The 18751-nt window shown below is 41.5% G+C and overlaps 1 pseudogene; it reads left to right on the forward strand.

Moving 5' to 3' along the window:
• Positions 1–16318: 16318 nt before the first annotated feature.
• LOC114464462 (protein NLRC3-like) lies at positions 16319–18565 on the forward strand (annotated as a pseudogene).
• The last annotated feature ends 186 nt before the right edge of the window (positions 18566–18751 follow it).

Here is an 18751-nt window from a genome sequence, read left to right on the forward strand (position 1 = left end):
TGTGAAGGGATTGTGATAATAAAAAAATATATATAGAATTGTACACTATGGCCCTTATTATACAGTTTATTGTTGAGAGGCACACCCAGGTTCTTGAAGTGCTCAGTAACAATGTCTATACTGGATTTGTCTCAGGCCCCATTTACACTACACAATCTGATGTTTTTTTTGCCCTCAAGTGACTCTGTTTCTTTCAATGTTTGTAGTCTGTGTTTGTTCTCCCCCAGCATCAAGCAGAACGAGTTAATAAACGGGGCATTGTGACTTTAGCTTCCAGGGCACTTCCCCCTAACATTCCAGACTTCCATTGTTAGAGTTCATGCTCTCCCCCCTGCTGATTTCTCAGGTGATTCATTTACAAATGAATAGATGCAAATTGTAGCCATCAGAGTCGTCAGTTGGTCCTAGAGTTCATTTGACCCTGCTCTGGGACTTCTGGGGAGATATAGAAATCCCTGGGACTTCTAGTGTTAAACCATATCAAAGTATATTTTAAGCTTTCAGTGGGGCGAAAGAGAGAGAGAGAGAGAGAGGACACCAATAAATCGAAATTGTTGTATTTTAAGCCTCTAAAACATACAGTTTAACCAAAGTGGGCTCTCTCCCAAACACCTTCATTCGATATCAAAATAAACGTTGCGCTGTGATAATGTCCAAACGTAAACTAACTCCAAAATGAAATATAATCAAAACAGCGCATCAAATGTCCATGTTTTAATCCCAAAACCAATTTAAAAATCTGTCCAGTATCACATATTGAAATGTTCTCCATTATCATTTACCTACTCACTAGCCACGGAGTACCTATCATATTGTTGTCGCCTCAGTCTCCATCCACCTTCAGCTGTCCAGGTAAGCATCGGCCTCCTCCGGGGTCTTGAATTCCTTTTCAACTCCCTTATATGTCACACGAAGACGGGCAGGGTGTAGTATCCCGAACCGAAGGTCTGGGATTTCTCGAAGCCTTCGTCTCACATTGTTTAAAAGCAGCACGTTCACGGGCGGTTTTAGCTGTGAGGTCCGGGAACACAGCAATGGTCATGTCCCGAATCTTGACGTTCCCTCAGCTCCCTCGCCTTCCGGAGAATGTCCACACTGTCAGAAATGTAGTGGAGTCTGGCTATGACTGCTCGAGGCCGTTGTCCTGCTTTGGCTTCGGTTTTGAAGTGTACGGTGTGCCCGATCCAGTCGTGGTGCTGCATCGAGGCCGAAGGCTCTTTTAGATGCCTGCTAATGCATTCGGAGCTATGTTAGCGTCTTCGGGAATGCCGATAATTCGGATGTTATTACGACGTGATCTCGATTCTAAGTCTTCACACTTATTTTCAAGTCTTTCCACGTCTGCAGAAAGCCGTTTCACAGTCCCTGGATTGCCGTGATATCGTCCGTGCATGTAGAGAGGCATTGTTCCATATCGGCCACCGTACTTGTTAGCCCCGCCATGCTCGCCTGACCGATGCTATGCTGGTGATGAAAGCTCGGTCTTCATGGCTTTTAAGTTCACTTTTGATTGAATTTAGATCGTCGCCCAGTGCAGCTTTTTAGTTCGGCTTTGAACATTTGGGAGATGTCGTCTCGGAGTGACTCAAAAGAAGTGCGCGTTGATCGAAGCCGGCCTGTATCCCTGCCGCCTCAACACAGGTATTATCCCGGCCAGGTGAATCACCGATTGTCGAGGCTTTAGGTAGCTGAGCAGGCGGATCAGAGTCTGAGTCGCACCTCCTCCTTTATTCATTTTAGCAGGCATTCTGATTGTTCTTATCTACCAGGTCACAGTGATATACAGTATGTCAGAGGTTTGATAAAGTCAGACGGTGTAATAACCACCAAGATGTTGAATTTGAATAAATTCTGCAGGAGCTCCACATGCACGCGTCCTACTCCATTGCCCGCTACGCCGGAAGCCCGTAGGTCTCTTTTCTAAATCAATCTAATGAATAAATAAAGGATGAATAGTTGAGAATAAAGGACATCCCTGTGTGAAATATAGATGAAATGTGTCCATTGGTGATGATTTTAGTCCAGCCTTTGTTTTGAACCCACTTCATAAATAGTTACACTTAAATATATAAACACATAAATACAGCCACTCTAACTGATCAAAGGCTTTCCAAAGCATCTAAAGCAAATCTGGTCCTTTAGAGCATCTATTTCTAGTGTTATTGTCATGTACACAGTAAGGAAATAAAGGGTATTTATTATTGTAATTGTTATTAATTGAATTTGAACTTTAGTAATTGAGAATATAATTGTAATTGAACAATACTAATGAAATTGTGTGTGTGTGTGTGTGTGGTGTGTGTGTGTGTGTGTGTGTGTGTGTGTGTGTGTGTGTGAGCAGCTTCAGGTTGGACTGGTTCTACATATTTTATCCAGTGAAGTAATGACGGTGTGTTAGAGTCCCAGCACACACACACACACACACACACACACACCCACACACACACACACACACACACACACACACACACACACACACACACACACACACACCACACACACACACACACAAACAAGTAAATCAAAGTTAATTTAAATAAAGATCTTAGTAACAGGTTCAAATTACAAATTATTAATATTATTAGATTAAAGGCATTGCACTAATAGCTTTAACCAAAATAAACACAACCAAAAATTGAACTTAACAGCTGCAGCTTGAAAACTTTAGTACAAACTGTAACTTTGATACTAAATAGAAACATATAAAGTGGCTCTAGTGATAATTTGCTCATCAATTATTATTATTATTATTATTATTATTATTATTATTTTATTATTATTATTATTAATACTAAAATGTTTTACTATTGACATTCACATTTGTGAAAACACTCCAAAACTTCTATATTAACAATAAATAATAAAATATCAGTAATAAACACACATCAACATCAAAGCTAATCCTAATTGTAACAAACATAAACTGTGACGTCACTCTTTACATTTGCATAAAGTACCAGTACAGTTATCTTAAAATTAAATAAAACTACAATGAAATAAATTAATAGACCACTGTTTCCATGTGATCAATGTTTTTTGTTTAGCTAGTTATTTATTTTATCTATTTTTGTTTAGTGCTAGCTGCTAACAGCTAACGCTCTGCTAGCTGCTAACAGCTAACGTTCTTGAAGTGTATCAAAGTATTTAAACATCTTGATATTTTGAACAAAGATGAAACTGTTTCTTATACATCACAGCAAAGAGCTTAGAGGCCTTCATTTTGAGTCAGTGTACCACTGAGATATATTTAAACTTGGGGGTCAAACAACAAGCTCCCTGTTTCACTGATTGATAGGTTGTCTTTTTCTCATCTATTTCTAGAGCAAGGTGATTCCATATATGGTGATGAGATATGACCCTGTAGGATGACCTTTCTCTTGTCTATATAGACACTAGCTCATAGTATAGATCATACTTGGACTGCATTAACAAATGTGGAATCATGAAAATAATTTAATTTGGCAAAATCATATTAATTTGTTGACAACTTAAATTGTTTGAAGCTCGTTCACAAAGCGATTATTTCCATATTTTCCAGCGTAAAGGATGTTTTTTTTTTCATTCAAAGTTGAGTGTGTGAACAATGTGGGGACTTCTCTCATTGTAACACCATGATTGATCACATGATCAACCAAAGTGGTTCAGATCTCATCAGAGATTACAGTCCTTTGCTTTCCTCTTCCTCCTCCTCTTCCTCTCACTCCTCTGGCTCCACCTCTGTTTCCAATATTAGCATCCATTGGTCCAAAACAGAAACACTCACCTGTTGTCCTTTTATGCTGAAGCTCTGATTGATAATTGTAAAACTGTGTGACAGGTGTTTGGTCATGTGATCAGTTTGTGAACATCGTAGAGCAATCAACTTTATCATTATAAATGACAGTGTGTTCCTGGTGAAAACAAGAAATTTTCTTCATGAAAATTGTATCAAATGCAGACAATTGTATGTGGTGTTCAGAAAAAAGTGTGTTTTACAACTGAAATGTAAGTGTAAAGCAGGGATTGTGTTTGTATTTAGCAGAATTGGTTCAAGGAGGGTTGGTGCATGAGTTACATGTTGTGGTCATTGTGTCTCAATACAGTGACTGGTGATGCATCACAGCAGAATGAGGGTAAACTGGTTTCACATGTTTATACTGGGAAGGAATGAAGGCGTGGAAGAGACCTCACCTCACACACACAGTCAAAGAGCAGATACACACACACACACACAGTCACAGAGCAGACACACACACACACTGATGAAGAACTGACCAACATCTGAAACAGGAAGGACAGCAGACCTCCAGGAACAAACTCTGCAGAGAAAAGGTTTGAGTCTGTGTGAGAGAGATACATTTATGTATTTATAGATATTCTGTCCATGCATGTATGTATATATACATATGTACAGATGCACGTGTGTCTATATGAATATACGTATATTTATAAAAGACAGAGACAATTAGAGATAAAATGCCATAGATCATAGACAGTTTTTAGAAATCATAGACATTATAATACAGTAAGTGTGTGATATTATAATAATTATAATATTGTGCTATTAGAGGGTGAGGGGAGGAGACAACAACAAGTTAATAATAAACTAATATGTGGGGGAAAGGCAGGGGAGTAGCACCACATTTTGGGTCCTGGGTACAAACCATCTTGTTGGGCCCGTCTGTCCTACTATATTTTAATGGTTTATTGAATATTGTGTTTGTGGCATATTTTAGCTACAATTTAAGGGTCGGCTGGACACACAGACAACGTAAACGTGTACAAAGGTTAATAAAAGGTAAATATAGAATAATTACAATCATAGGGACACTCTGGCTTTACCTATTTAAGAATTAGTGACAGCAAAATATAGTCTTCAAAATCATTTTTTTTAAAATAACTTCATTTCCAATTTTTTTTTTTACATGCAAAAGAAATGTTCCAGTATTTAAATGTGTGAGAGTGCACGTAGTTAATTTCAAACTAAATAATATATTGTCTAAAAAAGATGTGAGTGTTTTAAATCTCTGAAGAACTGAGTAAACAGTTGTTTTCCCTCATTTCACCTTCTCTCCCTTTCTTTGACTTTTTGTCCTGGTTTTCCTTTCTTGAGGAAAGACATGCTGCTTTCTATCTCCTGCTCCACATCACATCCACAGTTCAGACTGTAGCAGCACATGTGGGTTGTACCATTAACACTGTTTTAAAGAGGGTGGTAGGACCCTGATGCAGCATGATTAACTGTGTTTAGTACAAAACTGTGATCAACAACCAGTTTATTTTCACACAGGGCCCCCCCCCTTTATATATATATATATATATATATATATATATATAAAGGGGAGGGGGGTTGTTCTGACTGAAGTATCTTCCAGTGTTTGATGTGTTTGAACTTTTTACATTTCCAGTTCATGATGATAGTATATATATATGGATATATGTAAAACACTGTAAATAACATTTTCCCCTTTATAACAGAGAGCTTAATTGTACATTTTGTTATAGATACAATATATATAGTGTAATCTCTATTTCTAATAGTTATTCTGTTTGTGTGAACATCGTTCTATGTCACACATGGTTTGGCAACTGTTATGGTCATTTTTATATTCATCATCATATCGTCAAATGTATGTTCATGTGTACAATTTGTCATGTTTTAATACATGATGACTCCATTACTCTTTACACTTTTGAACAGCTGAATCATGATTAAACAGTACAGAGCGTACTCAGTGCACAGAGCCAAGGCCAGAGTCTCTGCTCGCATGCAGCACACACTATCAAGGAGATAAGAGTGGCGCACATCTTCTTCATAACATATACGTCTTCATCATCCTCAAATCTTTCCACTATTGGGCATCTGACTCTCCCCTCCTCCTTACCCCAGAGTGGAACTTTGCTCTTATCTGTATAAAAAGCTTAAGCTTTGAAACTGTTAGTCAGAGCGTTGGAACGGGTCTTGAACGGGTTTGCATTTTTGCTTTGCCACCAGCCTTTGTTTTTCATTCTTTCAGGATGGAAGCTTCTTCTTTACTCCTTTTTATTTTATCTTATAATAAATCTTTTTTATAAAACCATCAATGCTCCGCCTGGACTCCATCATTCAACCAGAGCAATAAATCATGTCTCCAAATGAGGTCAACCGTAAATTCAGCCGTAACAATTGGCGATCACGAACAAGGACCATCTTCTGTCCACCCCTCGGACAGAGACTGGATCACGAACCATCGGTTGAACCTCAAACACCAATTCGGACTAAGGTAAAGCTGCCTTTATAAACATATATATATAAATTTTCATTTACATATATATTCGCTTTGTGTTGATTTTTTTTGGAACCAGTCAAGCATTGTATTGATTTTCAGCTTTGAGCTTTGATTTTGATCCTCAGCTGTTCTGTGTTTTGACGCAGTGAATAGGTTCTTTGCTTTTTAATGCTGTAGGTTCCCTCTGTTTTTCTTCGGGCTCGGATATTTTGTTTAGGCATAAAATACGGCTGGTCATTATTTACTTTGGTTTTGTTCGGACACCCACAGCCTGTGAGGTCCTGACCATAGATAGACGGGCAACCAAAGTTTCCAAAACATCCCAGCGGTGCCATGATCTGAGTTCACCTCTGTACCGAAAGCAAAATAGATTAAAACCCCGAACCTAACCTAAATTGTGTTTCTGTGAATCAAACAGATGAAGAATCCAATAAACAAATAATATATGCATACGCATATACAATCTTGGTATGATGTGAACTCAGATCATGCTTTCGGTGAGTTTTACTTCTTTTTTTTAGTTGTTTGGCTTTAAGGCTCTCATTTTGGAGAGAGCCGGCTTTGGGTTTTTTTTTTTTGTTTTGTTTTTCTCTCGCAGTGAGAAGACACGTCGGCTGCTGTGTTTCTGCTTTGGTTTTCTTTTTTGGTTTTTTTTCTCTCAGAACAGAGAGAGAAAGGGAGAGAAAGAGAGAGAGCCAAACACGCACGCACGCACCCACGCACAGAGAGAGAGAGGGAAGCACGCGCACGGGCGCACACGCGCACGCGCACGGGCGCACACGCGCACGCGCACGCAAAGAAAGAGAGAGAGCCACACCCACGAGAAGACACACACACACACAAGAGAGAGAGAGGTAGCGCCCCTCATTGATTTTGTGACACAACATTGTGATTTCTCACCTCTCCCCCTGTCGACAGAATAGTGCCATTACACACAGACACTATTTTTATTTTTATTTTAAATTTTATTTTGATTTCATGTTTGATGGGTTCACTCTAAAATGAATATGAGCAACACACACTCAAACACACACACAGATGAATACAGTATTTCATTTTATTTTATTTTAATATTACTGTTATCATCATTATCATTTTTTTATTATTATTCTATTGTTGGCTTTGTGGTTGCCCCCCTGAAGAAACGACATCTTCAATGAAAGAATGAAATCACCTTCAACTCTTACGCTAATGAAATGTCAACATCATTCAAAGGACCAAGCATCAGAAGGAAATGGACAATCAAAGGTCTGTGACCTTTCAGGACTCAAGGACTCAACTCCCATTCAGTAAAGCAATGCTGAAATAACTCGCTCAGTCCCAAGTCAACTCTTCATCGTCTATGAATGGGCCGCATGCCAATGCTGGGATTAACACATCCTGCCCCATCATCAAAGACTGAGAACCTGTGGGCGTCGGAGTGGACACTCCCCCACCAATGAGTTGCGAGTTAAACGCCACGACTACTGCCTGAATGATGGGCAGCAACTGCAGACTGGTCACACGTCTGCTGGAATATCTTCACCAAAAAAGACACTGTTTCAAAAGCCACAAGGATACCAAGCCACAAGAAGTCCACCACAGCCTTTGGTGGTAGTGCTAAATCACTTTAGCCTTGAACTTTGGCATGGAGGGGGACAACTAGCAAATAGCCAACAAGCTTCTCCTTCGATAAGACAATACTAACCCCTCTATCTTCTGACTATGCACTAGATTATTTTGTTTTCATTTATTCTCTCACACGCAGACAGACCAGACATACAGTCACACACTCACGTTCATAACTATGAGCTGAAACACAGGACCACCAGAACTTCACACAGAACCCTTCTGTTTGCCACATGATACCATGTGTGCCCATCATTTATCTTTGCTTTTATTCATTATGTTGCTCATTTATTTACACTGCTGTTGCCTTTATGAGAAAAGAACAAACAAAAGGGAAGAAAATAGTGTTACTGATAAGGTTGTTTTTGTTTGCTTTTCTTTCATTTTATTTTCTTGTTGAGGGGAGGCCCCCACAATGCAAGATATAGTTACATCCGCTGAAGAAAGAGCCCTCTGTTGCCTCAGCTTTTGGAGCTGAAGTTTTAATTTTTATTGGCCATGATTTTTTTGAGCTCACACGTTTTTCTCCTTTGTTATTTCTGAACGATTCTTCTTTTTCTCTTTTGTTTTTACTCAATTTCAGGAAAATTGAGACAGAGATTGAGGACTGCAGCCTCAACCAAGTTTACATTTTGACATTTTTTTGACCGATACCCTCGTAAACAATCTGTACCTTACCCTTTTTGAAGCTTCTTGCGACAGACAGCCTAGTTCAACATTCATTGTTTTCATTTTGCGCGCCTCCCCCTTACCGCGTCGGACTGTCTGGCCGGCCCAAAGCCACTCGACAGCAGGGGGGGGTACCAAATTTTTCCTGAGAAAAAATGTCCCATTTGTTGCTATGAGTACATAGGCAATTACTTTTCAAACAAGAAGTCCTGGTTTAATGTGCAGAAAAAGGATAAACCTTGCTAGGGAAAGCGATCTTTGGGGGATAGTGGTCCACCTGATTTGATACATGCTTGGTAACCGAATACCGTTCTGAACAAATTTCTACGTTCCCTTAGAGTGAGGGTTATTAGAGGTTGCGTGCTCCGTTCAATCTTAGAGGTGCCCAATAAAGTCCTGAAGGTTCTGCGTTGGTGGTGTTTATAATTCTCCTGCTAATTCGGAGGGTTTTTATATCTCCGGAGTAACGAGTGGTCGAGTTTGAAATTCTCCCAGCTTTATATTTTAAATAAAGTCACAGGTTGAGAGGTTACCCTTCCCCCATACTCCTTCCAGCTTTATATTTTTCTTAAAGTCAGAAGTTGTAAGGTTCCCCTGGAAATTCTCCCAGTTTTATATTTTCATAAGGCCAGGTTGAGAGGGTCTCCGGCTAATTCAGATATTTGTTTTAAGTTTCTGGAATTTGCAACTGTTGAGAGTTTCCCCCAGGTTCGGTACCGGGGTTGAGTTTGTTATTGAGGCACGGCCGTGCGAGTTCTGCCTGATCAGCAGCTAGTAGACTGTCAGTACCGCGGGCGATAATCTAAGACTCCGCCAAGGCGGAAGTAAAAAGGAGCGTACCTCTTAGTAATCAGATGATACCAGTAAAAAGCAATTAATTAACAATAAAAGGTTGCCAAGCATGGGGGGGCAATAAGAGCTCATTGACCCCGAGAGACGAGGTGGACTGGCTATCGCCGCTGGTGGGTTAGATGAGACCTATATTCCACTTAGACACTATGCAGCAAAACCTTGTGAATGCATGGACGTGAAAATTGAGGCATGAACGTGTGCGGCATGAGTGACTGAATGATGACACGTTACGTATGCCTGAGAGAACCGCGTTGTGAGTGCGAATGTGCCGTGGACGTGTCACTGAGTGATTGACCGATGAATGGCTGTTTGACTACACATGTTCCTCTGTTTCACCTTCCTTTCCTCCTGGGTTTTGATGCACTAGATCTTCTCCCTGTTTTTGCCAATTATGTAGTGGGGTGTTCAGAAAACAATGCTGCTTGTTAAAAGAACTATGGTTTTAGGCCTTGGGCCTTCTAAAAAGTTTACCAGGTTTTAAAGGTTTTTTTCTGGGTGTTTAAAAACACCAAACGACGTTTTTTTATATATGATACCACTTTCAGTGGAATGACTGGCTTTGACCTTGACTGACCTTACTGTTCATGTTCAGTGTCCATGTTTTTGTTGTTATATGTGTATACTCGTTGTGGTGTGCACTTGTCTATGTCTTCGTCTTAGTTGTTGCTATTGTGTAGCTTTTTCCAAAATACTGGTCGCTGGCTGTATACTCAAAGGAGACGAATCAGATCCAACTAAAGAAATTTAATGAAGAAATTTAATTTTAAATTATTCATTTAAGTCTTAATGTTTTCCTCTCTTTCTGTTTCTGAGTGTTTCCTAACAGACAATGCCACCGCCTTCTCGACTCCGATCCTGCCTCCCCCAGCCGCCATGCCTGGTCACTGCTCTTATGATGAAGGATGAGAATTAAAGGGAAGTATTGTCCATAACTGTAACTGGGAAGCAAAGGGGAAATAGATTGAAATAGACACGTGACAATATGACATATTGTGGATGTTCTAACATAATATCTATTCCAGAGACTACAGAGACTTCCAATCCAACTGCAAAAGTGGGGACAGATCTTCAAATTTCCAAAGGGAGCGTACAGTTGACCCTGGCTTTGACCTTTTAAGGCTGAGGAGGAGGAGGTCGAGGAGGCTGGAGGGCACAAAGGGAGGCGGACACAAGAGAGAGGAAAACGGAGACACATCCAAAATGATCAGATAAGTGATTTTCCAATGATATTTATCATATGGTTTTAAGAATCCAAATGTATTCTTATGTAAAAAAGGGAAGGGAGGGGCCAACGTCCCTCTGATGTTTGATTTATATTTAATCATAGGAAAATAATATACCCCAAAACCCTCCAACCATTTTCTTCTTGTTCCACCAGCACTTAGCGTGCAAGACCATAAAACACCTTCACTGGGTTTAGACACTTTTAAGGGAAAAATTAAGTGTTCTCAACATTGGGTTGGTGGCCCAATCTGGGTCGCCTGAGATTTAAAAAGGGTCCTCCTGAAATTCTTGATAATTGATTGAAATAAGAGATAGTTTAAAGTTAAGTAACTTCCAAGCATTTAAGGAAGCTCTCCAAACCGTGCTGGGGCTTGTCACCCCTACGAATGGGATAAATACAGAGAGCAAAAGACAATATGATTTTTCGACTCAACTTAACTTTAATTCTGTCTAACCTTAAAGGGCCAATAATCTTGCTAAACTCTGGTTCAGACACAGTATAGGAGACACTTTTGCCACCAATTGACCTTCAAAAGTAAGTAAATTACACCTCAAATAATAATTATGAGGGAAAATAATGAAATAAATGAACTGACAAATTCAGCTCTATAAAAAAATTAGGCTATGTAAATAGGTGTGGAGTGTTAACATTATTCAGAGTAAATAAAGGATAGAATAAGATTTCTCCTTCACAAATAAGAGATAGCAAAGAAAAATGAAACAAACAATTTAAATAAATAAATAACATTATTTATTTATTTGGTTAAACTCATTTAGCTTTCTCACATCTCCATGTCTCCCAATTGTATGTATTCATCTTGAGAAGACATGTAACCACACTCCACACTCGTCCGACTTGTCCGACTTGCATGTCCTTCTCCGTCCGACTTGCATGTCCTTGTAAACAGTGGTTCTCAAATTGTTGCTTCTCACCAGGTAAGTAGACGTACCACAGATAATCACTGCAACTCCAGCTATGCTTCTTCTTGCTCCAGGAAAAGAGAATCGAATTAATACTTCCTGCTTTTCTTTCAGCCTCATATTTTCCCACTCGCGTGCGAATGGGCTACAGATAACATTGAGCTAGCTCACTAACCCACACCTAACCATTGTGTGATTGTGCAGCAGCACCTTTCAGGATCTGAAAAGCTCTCAGATCCTGACCTCTGACCTGTCTCTGCCTTCCTGGCCATACTAACTATTCATTTAGTTAGTTAACTAAACCTAACACCCCTAAACTTTTATTCTATTTTATTTTATTTTATTTTATTTTATTTTATTTTATTTTATTTTATTTTGTTTTGTTTTGGTGAGTTTTGTTTTGGTGTTTCCCCCCCCCCCCTTCTGTCCAGGTACCAGCTAAAGCCTACCAGGTACCAGGTACCAGCTAAAGCCTCAGTAGTGGGATCGCGCCTGTGTTCAGGTACCAGCCAATCCCAAGAGTTCTGTTTTGGTGTTTCCCCCCCCCTTCTGTTCAGGTACCAGCCGATCCCAAGAGAGGTTGCCAGGTGTGTGGAGACTACCCTTCCTCAGACAACAACCAATCATCTACAACGCCGACCGGAAATGAACGACCCACACGGCAGTGAAGGTCGCGGAGCGGGCGACATGGATCCAAGATGATTGCCGACACCGGCTGATGCTGAGACGGAGGCTGACCGAACAATGAAGGGGGAACCGACAAGGCCACTGAGATTTTCTTTTTCACGACACACACAAGAAAACGCTCTAGAACAAGGGCCTAACTTTGTTTATAAGCCACACCAAATGCTCATAGCTAGGTTGAGGGTGGACAACCTCACACCTAGCTGCAGGAATACAGTCATAAACCCTTCTGCTATGATTGAGGAAAATACTCAAGGTTCTTCACTCATGATGCCGCCAATCAAGTGCGGTGATTCTAACCATGGCTATTGGTTACCCCAGTTACCACTGAACTCAGCCGATGAAGACGAGTGATGTCCTTGATGCAAATGATGATTTTTGCTTATCTAGATGTAATAAAGGATGATTTTTGATGATTCATGCCATTGATAATAATGATGAAGAAGTTTATTTCCACATTTTCTTGATATATCTGTGCCTCACAAAAGTTAACCCTGAATATAATAATTTTGTTTCTTAATTTGGTCGTTGAGGGCGACCAAAAGTGGGGAATGTTATGGTCATTTTTATATTCATCATCATATCGTCAAATTTATGTTCATGTGTACAATTTGTCATGTTTTAATACATGATGACTCCATTACTCATTACACTTTTGAACAGCTGAATCATGATTAAACAGTACAGAGCGTACTCAGTGCACAGAGCCAAGGCCAGAGTCTCTGCTCACATGCAGCACACACTATCAAGGAGATAAGAGTGGCGCCACATCTTCCTCATAACATATACGTCTTCATCATCCTCAAATCTTTCCACTATTGGGCATCTGACTCTCCCCTCCTCCTTACCCCAGAGTGGAACTTTGCTCTTATCTGTATAAAAAGCTTAAGCTTTGAAACTGTTAGTCAGAGCGTTGGAACGGGTCTTGAACGGGTTTTGCATTTTTGCTTTGCCACCAGCCTTTGTTTTTCATTCTTTCAGGATGGAAGCTTCTTCTTTACTCCTTTTTATTTTATCTTATAATAAATCTTTTTTATAAAACCATCAATGCTCCGCCTGGACTCCATCATTCAACCAGAGCAATAAATCATGTCTCCAAATGAGGTCAACCGTAAATTCAGCCGTAACACAACTTAAACTAGTGTGTGTGTGTGTGTGTGTGTGTGTGTGTGTGTGTGTGTGTGTGTGTGTGTGTGTGTGTGTGTGTGTGTGTGTGTGTGTGTGTGTAGGTGTGTCTTTGCTATGGATCAGGACACGGTGAAAGAACAACATGAGATCCAGACTAAAGATCAGAGGTGAGACCACGTCAGAGCTCTGCACTCACACCTCTGTATATCAGTGTTACACTGTGTGTGTGTGTGTGTGTGTGTGTGTGTGTGTGTGTGTGTGTGTGTGTGTGTGTGTAGGTGTGTCTTTGCTATGGATCAGGACACGGTGAAAGAACAACATGAGATCCAGACTAAAGATCAGAGGTGAGACCACGTCAGAGCTCTGCACTCACACCTCTGTATATCAGTGTTACACTGTGTGTGTGTGTGTGTGTGTGTGTGTGTGTGTGTGTGTGTGTGTGTGTGTGTGTGTGTGTGTGTGTGTGTGTGTGTGTGTGTGTGTGTGTGTTTTCAAGGACCAGGAAGCAACTCACACCTGAACCTGGACCTGGACCCAGCTGTGTGTCCTTTAGAAGTGACCAGTCCATGCACAAACACATTGACTTCAAAGGAGGTCCATCTACTGACCCACAGTGAGTCCACATAAAGAAGGTTGCTGGTTGTCTTCCTGATGGTCCAGGGGCCTCATTTATTGATCCGTTCATAGAACTGGTTCTAAATACGTTCAGACCAATGAAATGTAGAATGTGCACCAGTACAAAAAGAATCAGTATTTATGAAGCGTGTGGACAGAGGTCGTACACACAGCAGTGTTGATTCATCTCTCAGTCCATGTGGACTAAAGTGTCAATCACTTTTCTTTGTTTTCACACTAAATACAGTCACCAACTATTTCCTCAGTCACTAGTTATTATTATTAATAATTATACATTATTATAATTAGTTCACCACCTGATAAACACTAAACTTTTACAGCACATTTTTCAAACACTAACACACTTTAGGACCAATGCTTGTTAACAATATAAAATAAACTGTATTAATCTCTGATCAATGAATGGATCATATACTGTGTGGTAAACAGAGGAGATAAACACGTATATTTATATAAACATATTATTACTGATGGTTTAAACACATGGAGACTGTGATCATCTCAATAAAACGTACAGGATACTTTACAGTTTTTATTGCTAACAATCATTGGTGGAAAGTGAGGTCACATGATCTAAACTCTAAAACATGTCCATCTGTCCAAAGCACAAATGTTGTTAATTACTGTAAATGACTGATTTAGTCTTTATTACATCATATACAATCATTTAGAACCATCAAAGATCTTATTTTATAATCAAACCTGACATAAATCATTCAAAGTTAAAGATCAGATGTATTTAATGTAATGCTCTTTGTTGTTAGTATTGTGTAGTTCAGTGTGTGTTTCCATGGTAACACTATGTGTTAGTGTTGTGGTTCAATGAGCTTCTGTTGAGACGTGTATGATGTGTTTAGTTGATGATGAGATTAACTGTTGATCTATGGCTCAGAGACATGGCCCTTGAACAAGACTCTGGCTGCAAGAATAGATGGTTTTGATAGCAGGGCTCTCAGAATCATTGAAAACATCAGGTGCACCCAGCGGGTGTCCAACAAAGTGCTAAGAGCCCACACATGTCAGCCTAAAGCGTCTTGCTTAACTGCGCTGGTTTGGCAATGTCCTCCACCTACCTCCTGACCATTCGACGAAAGCCATTCTCCAGTTTGACCCAAGGGCAGCAGGTTGGATACGGCCACGAGACAAGGGCAGTTGGTTGGAGACGGCCAAGAGACAAGCCCCGCACACAATGGGTCGACATCATTATAGGCAACCTCAGACAACACAGACTTGCCGTGGAGAATGCAGATCTCCTGGCATGGGATTGCCAGCTTTGGAAGAAACTTGTTCACCTGGTTGGCTCAACGCAAAGGGACGGGAGACTGCCCTCACCACAGGAGCCCTAGTTAGTTAGTATAGTATGTGTATGATGTTTTCATGTTTATTTATTATTTTTGTATATATACAGTATCTATATTTTTTATGTTTTAAATGTTTTCCCTTAGTGTGGTGCGTTAAAAAGCCAGGGTGAAAAGTGGCCCATTAAGAGTGGCAAGCAACCCCAATCAAAAACCCCCTACCCAGCTGCCCTATCTGGTGGAGTGGGGGGGTGAACAAAACTCAGCACTTTTGATGGACTATGTTTGTTATTGAAGTGGTGTTGATGTAAATCTCAGCAAACAGTGGAAGGTGAAAGAGAAAAGGCTATGTAGGAATGGTCTCCAGTGTGTAGTTGAGTCTTAGACAGCGTGTGATCTTCAGATTTATGAAGGATTGAAGACAAATAAAGCCTCAGTCCAACAGACTTGTTCTCCTGTTCAGTGGAAACATGCTGAGATGTTCCACACATGAGCTGAGCTCCAAAGGCTGCTCCACACTCACTGCACTGTGGCTCTGCAGGACATCACCCACTGTTACTGATGTTCACATGATGTTAGCAGAGCTTCCTGTGCTTTCCTCCATCTGCTCCTCAGCATGTCTGAGTGTCTGTGTCTTCTCCACAGCAGCTTGGAGGGTGTGGATGGTTCCTCTGGAGCTGAGCCTGACTCCATCTTTATGGTGTGTACGTCTACAAAGACACTGACACACTGTCAGCCTGTGATCAAACCACTGTACACACACACACACACACACACACACACACACACACACACACACACACACACACACACACACACACACACACACACACACACACACACACAGATGATTGGAGCAGACCTTCACTCATCACCTTTAATCTGTTTGTGTTCCAGCTGCTGGAGGACAACATCATCAGCTTTGTTAAGGCTGAACTCAAACACATGCAGAAGATTGTAGATGGAGATGATCCAGAGTGCTCAGAGAGTCAGATGGAGGGTGAAGATGAGGAGCAGAGGATGAGCAGGGAGGCCTTTCTGAACATCACACTGTATTTCCTGAAGAGGATGAAGCAGGAGGAGCTGGCTGAGCGTCTGCAGAGCAGTAAGAGCATGTGAACATCTTCACTGTGAGGAACATCACATGAAGGACACAAAGCTGGCTTTTCTTTTTCAAAGCATGATTCAATCAGTCACATTTAATCTGAGGAACCATCCAGATTGAGAACATCACACACTTTGATCTCCAATGTTCAAACCTGCTCTGACTTCTCCACTCTAACATTAGGTTTGTCTTCATTCAGGAACAAAGGCTAATCGATACCAACGTGAGCTGAAGTCCAAGTTGAAGAAGAAATTCCAGTGTGTGTCTGAGGGCGTGGCTAAAGCAGGAAGTCCAATCCTCCTGAAGGAGATCTTCACAGAGCTCTACATCACAGAGGGAGGGGGTGGAGAGGTCAACAAGGAACACGAGGTCATACAGATAGAAACAACATCCAGGAGATCAGACACAGCAGAAAGAGCCATCACACTAGAAGAGCTCTTTAAAGCCCCTCCTGGAAGACCTCGACCAATCAGGACAGTGATGACAAAGGGCGTGGCTGGCATTGGGAAAACACTCTTAACACACAAGTTCACTGTGGACTGGGCTGAAGATAAAGCCCAGCAGGAGGTCCACTTCACATTTCCACTGACCTTCAGAGAGCTGAACGTGCTGAGGGGGAGGAGCTTCAGCTTGGTGGGACTTGTTGATCACTTCTTCTCTGGAAGCAAAGAAGCAGGAATCTGCAGCTTCCAAGACTTCCTGGTTTTGTTCATCTTGGATGGTCTGGATGAGTGTCGGCTCCCTCTGGACTTCCTCAGCACTCAGACCCTGACTGATGTCTCAGAGTCCACCTCAGTGGAGGTTCTGCTGATAAACCTCATCAGAGGAGAACTGCTTCCATCAGCCCTCCTCTGGATAACCACACGGCCTGCAGCAGCCAACCAGATCCCTCCTGAGTTTGTGGACATGGTGACAGAAGTCAGAGGGTTCACTGACCTTCAGAAGGACGAGTACTTCAGGAGGAAGTCCACAGATAAAGAGCAGGTCAGCAGGATCATTTCCCACATCAGGACGTGTCGCAGCCTCCACATCATGTGCCACATCCCGCTCTTCTGCTGGATCACTGCTACAGTTCTGGAGGACATGTTGAAGAGCAGAGAGGAGGGAGAGCTGCCCAGGACTCTGACTCAGATCTACAGCCACTATGTGGTCCTTCAGAACAAAGTCAAGATGGTGAAGTTTGATGGAGGAGCTGCCACAGATCCACACTGGAGTCCACAGAGCAGGAAGATGATAGAGTCTCTGGGAAAACTGGCTTTTGAGCAGCTGCAGAAAGGAAAGCTGATCTTCTATGAGAGTGACCTGACAGAGTGTGGCATGGACCTCAGAGCAGCCTCAGTGTGCTCAGGAGTGTTCACACAGGTCTTCATAGAGGAGAGCAGCCTGTACCAGGACACGGTGTTCACCTTCATCCACCTGAGCCTTCAGGAGTTTCTGGCTGCTCTTCACGTCCATCAGACCTTCATCAGCTCTAAAGTCAACCTGCTGGAACATCAGCCACAGAATAAGTCATGGATGCTTTTATTTCAAAAACCAATTCTGAACCTTCTCCATAGTGGAGGTCAGCCTGACTTAAACCTTCTCCATCAGAGCGCTGTGGACGAGGCCTTACGGAGTCCAAATGGACACTTGGACTTGTTCCTCCGCTTCCTGCTGGGTCTTTCACTGCCGACCAATCAGAGGCTCCTACAAGGCCTGCTGACACAAACAGGAAGTGACTCACAGACCAATCAGAGAACAGTTAAATACATCAAGGAGAAGCTGAGTGAGAGTTTGTCCACAGAGAGAAGCATCAACCTGTTCCATTGTCTGAATGAAGTGAATGATCACTCTCTGCTGGAGCAGATCCAAGAGTCCATGAGATCAGGAAGTCTCTCCACAGAGGAACTGTCTCCTGCTCAGTGGTCAGCTCTGGTCTTCATTTTACTGTCATCACAAGAACATCTGGATGTCTTTGACCTGAAAAGATTATCTCCTTCAGAGGATGCTTTTCTGAAGCTGCTCCCAGTGATTAAAGCCTCCAAGAAAGTTAAGTATGTTACTTTAGAAGAACATGTCTTTAATTCTGTCACAGACAAACATCTGTAAGGTTTCTCTGATTCTTCATCAGGTTGAGTTCCTGTGGTCTCTCAGAGAGAAGCTGTGCAGCTCTGTCCTCAGTCCTCAGCTCTCAGTCCTCCAGTGTGAAACATCTGGACCTGAGTAACAATGATCTGCAGGATTCAGGAGTGAAGCTGCTGTGTGAAGGACTGAAGAGTCCTCACTGTAAACTGGACTCTCTCAGGTCAGTGGATCACATTTTCCATCAACATTGTCCTGTTCCTGGTCTCCTCACTTGTTTCCTGAGTTGTGGATGTTTTTCTGAATCCAGTCTGTCA

This window comes from Gouania willdenowi, chromosome 6 (assembly GCF_900634775.1).
Source record: "Gouania willdenowi chromosome 6, fGouWil2.1, whole genome shotgun sequence".
NCBI lineage: Eukaryota > Metazoa > Chordata > Actinopteri > Blenniiformes > Gobiesocidae > Gouania > Gouania willdenowi.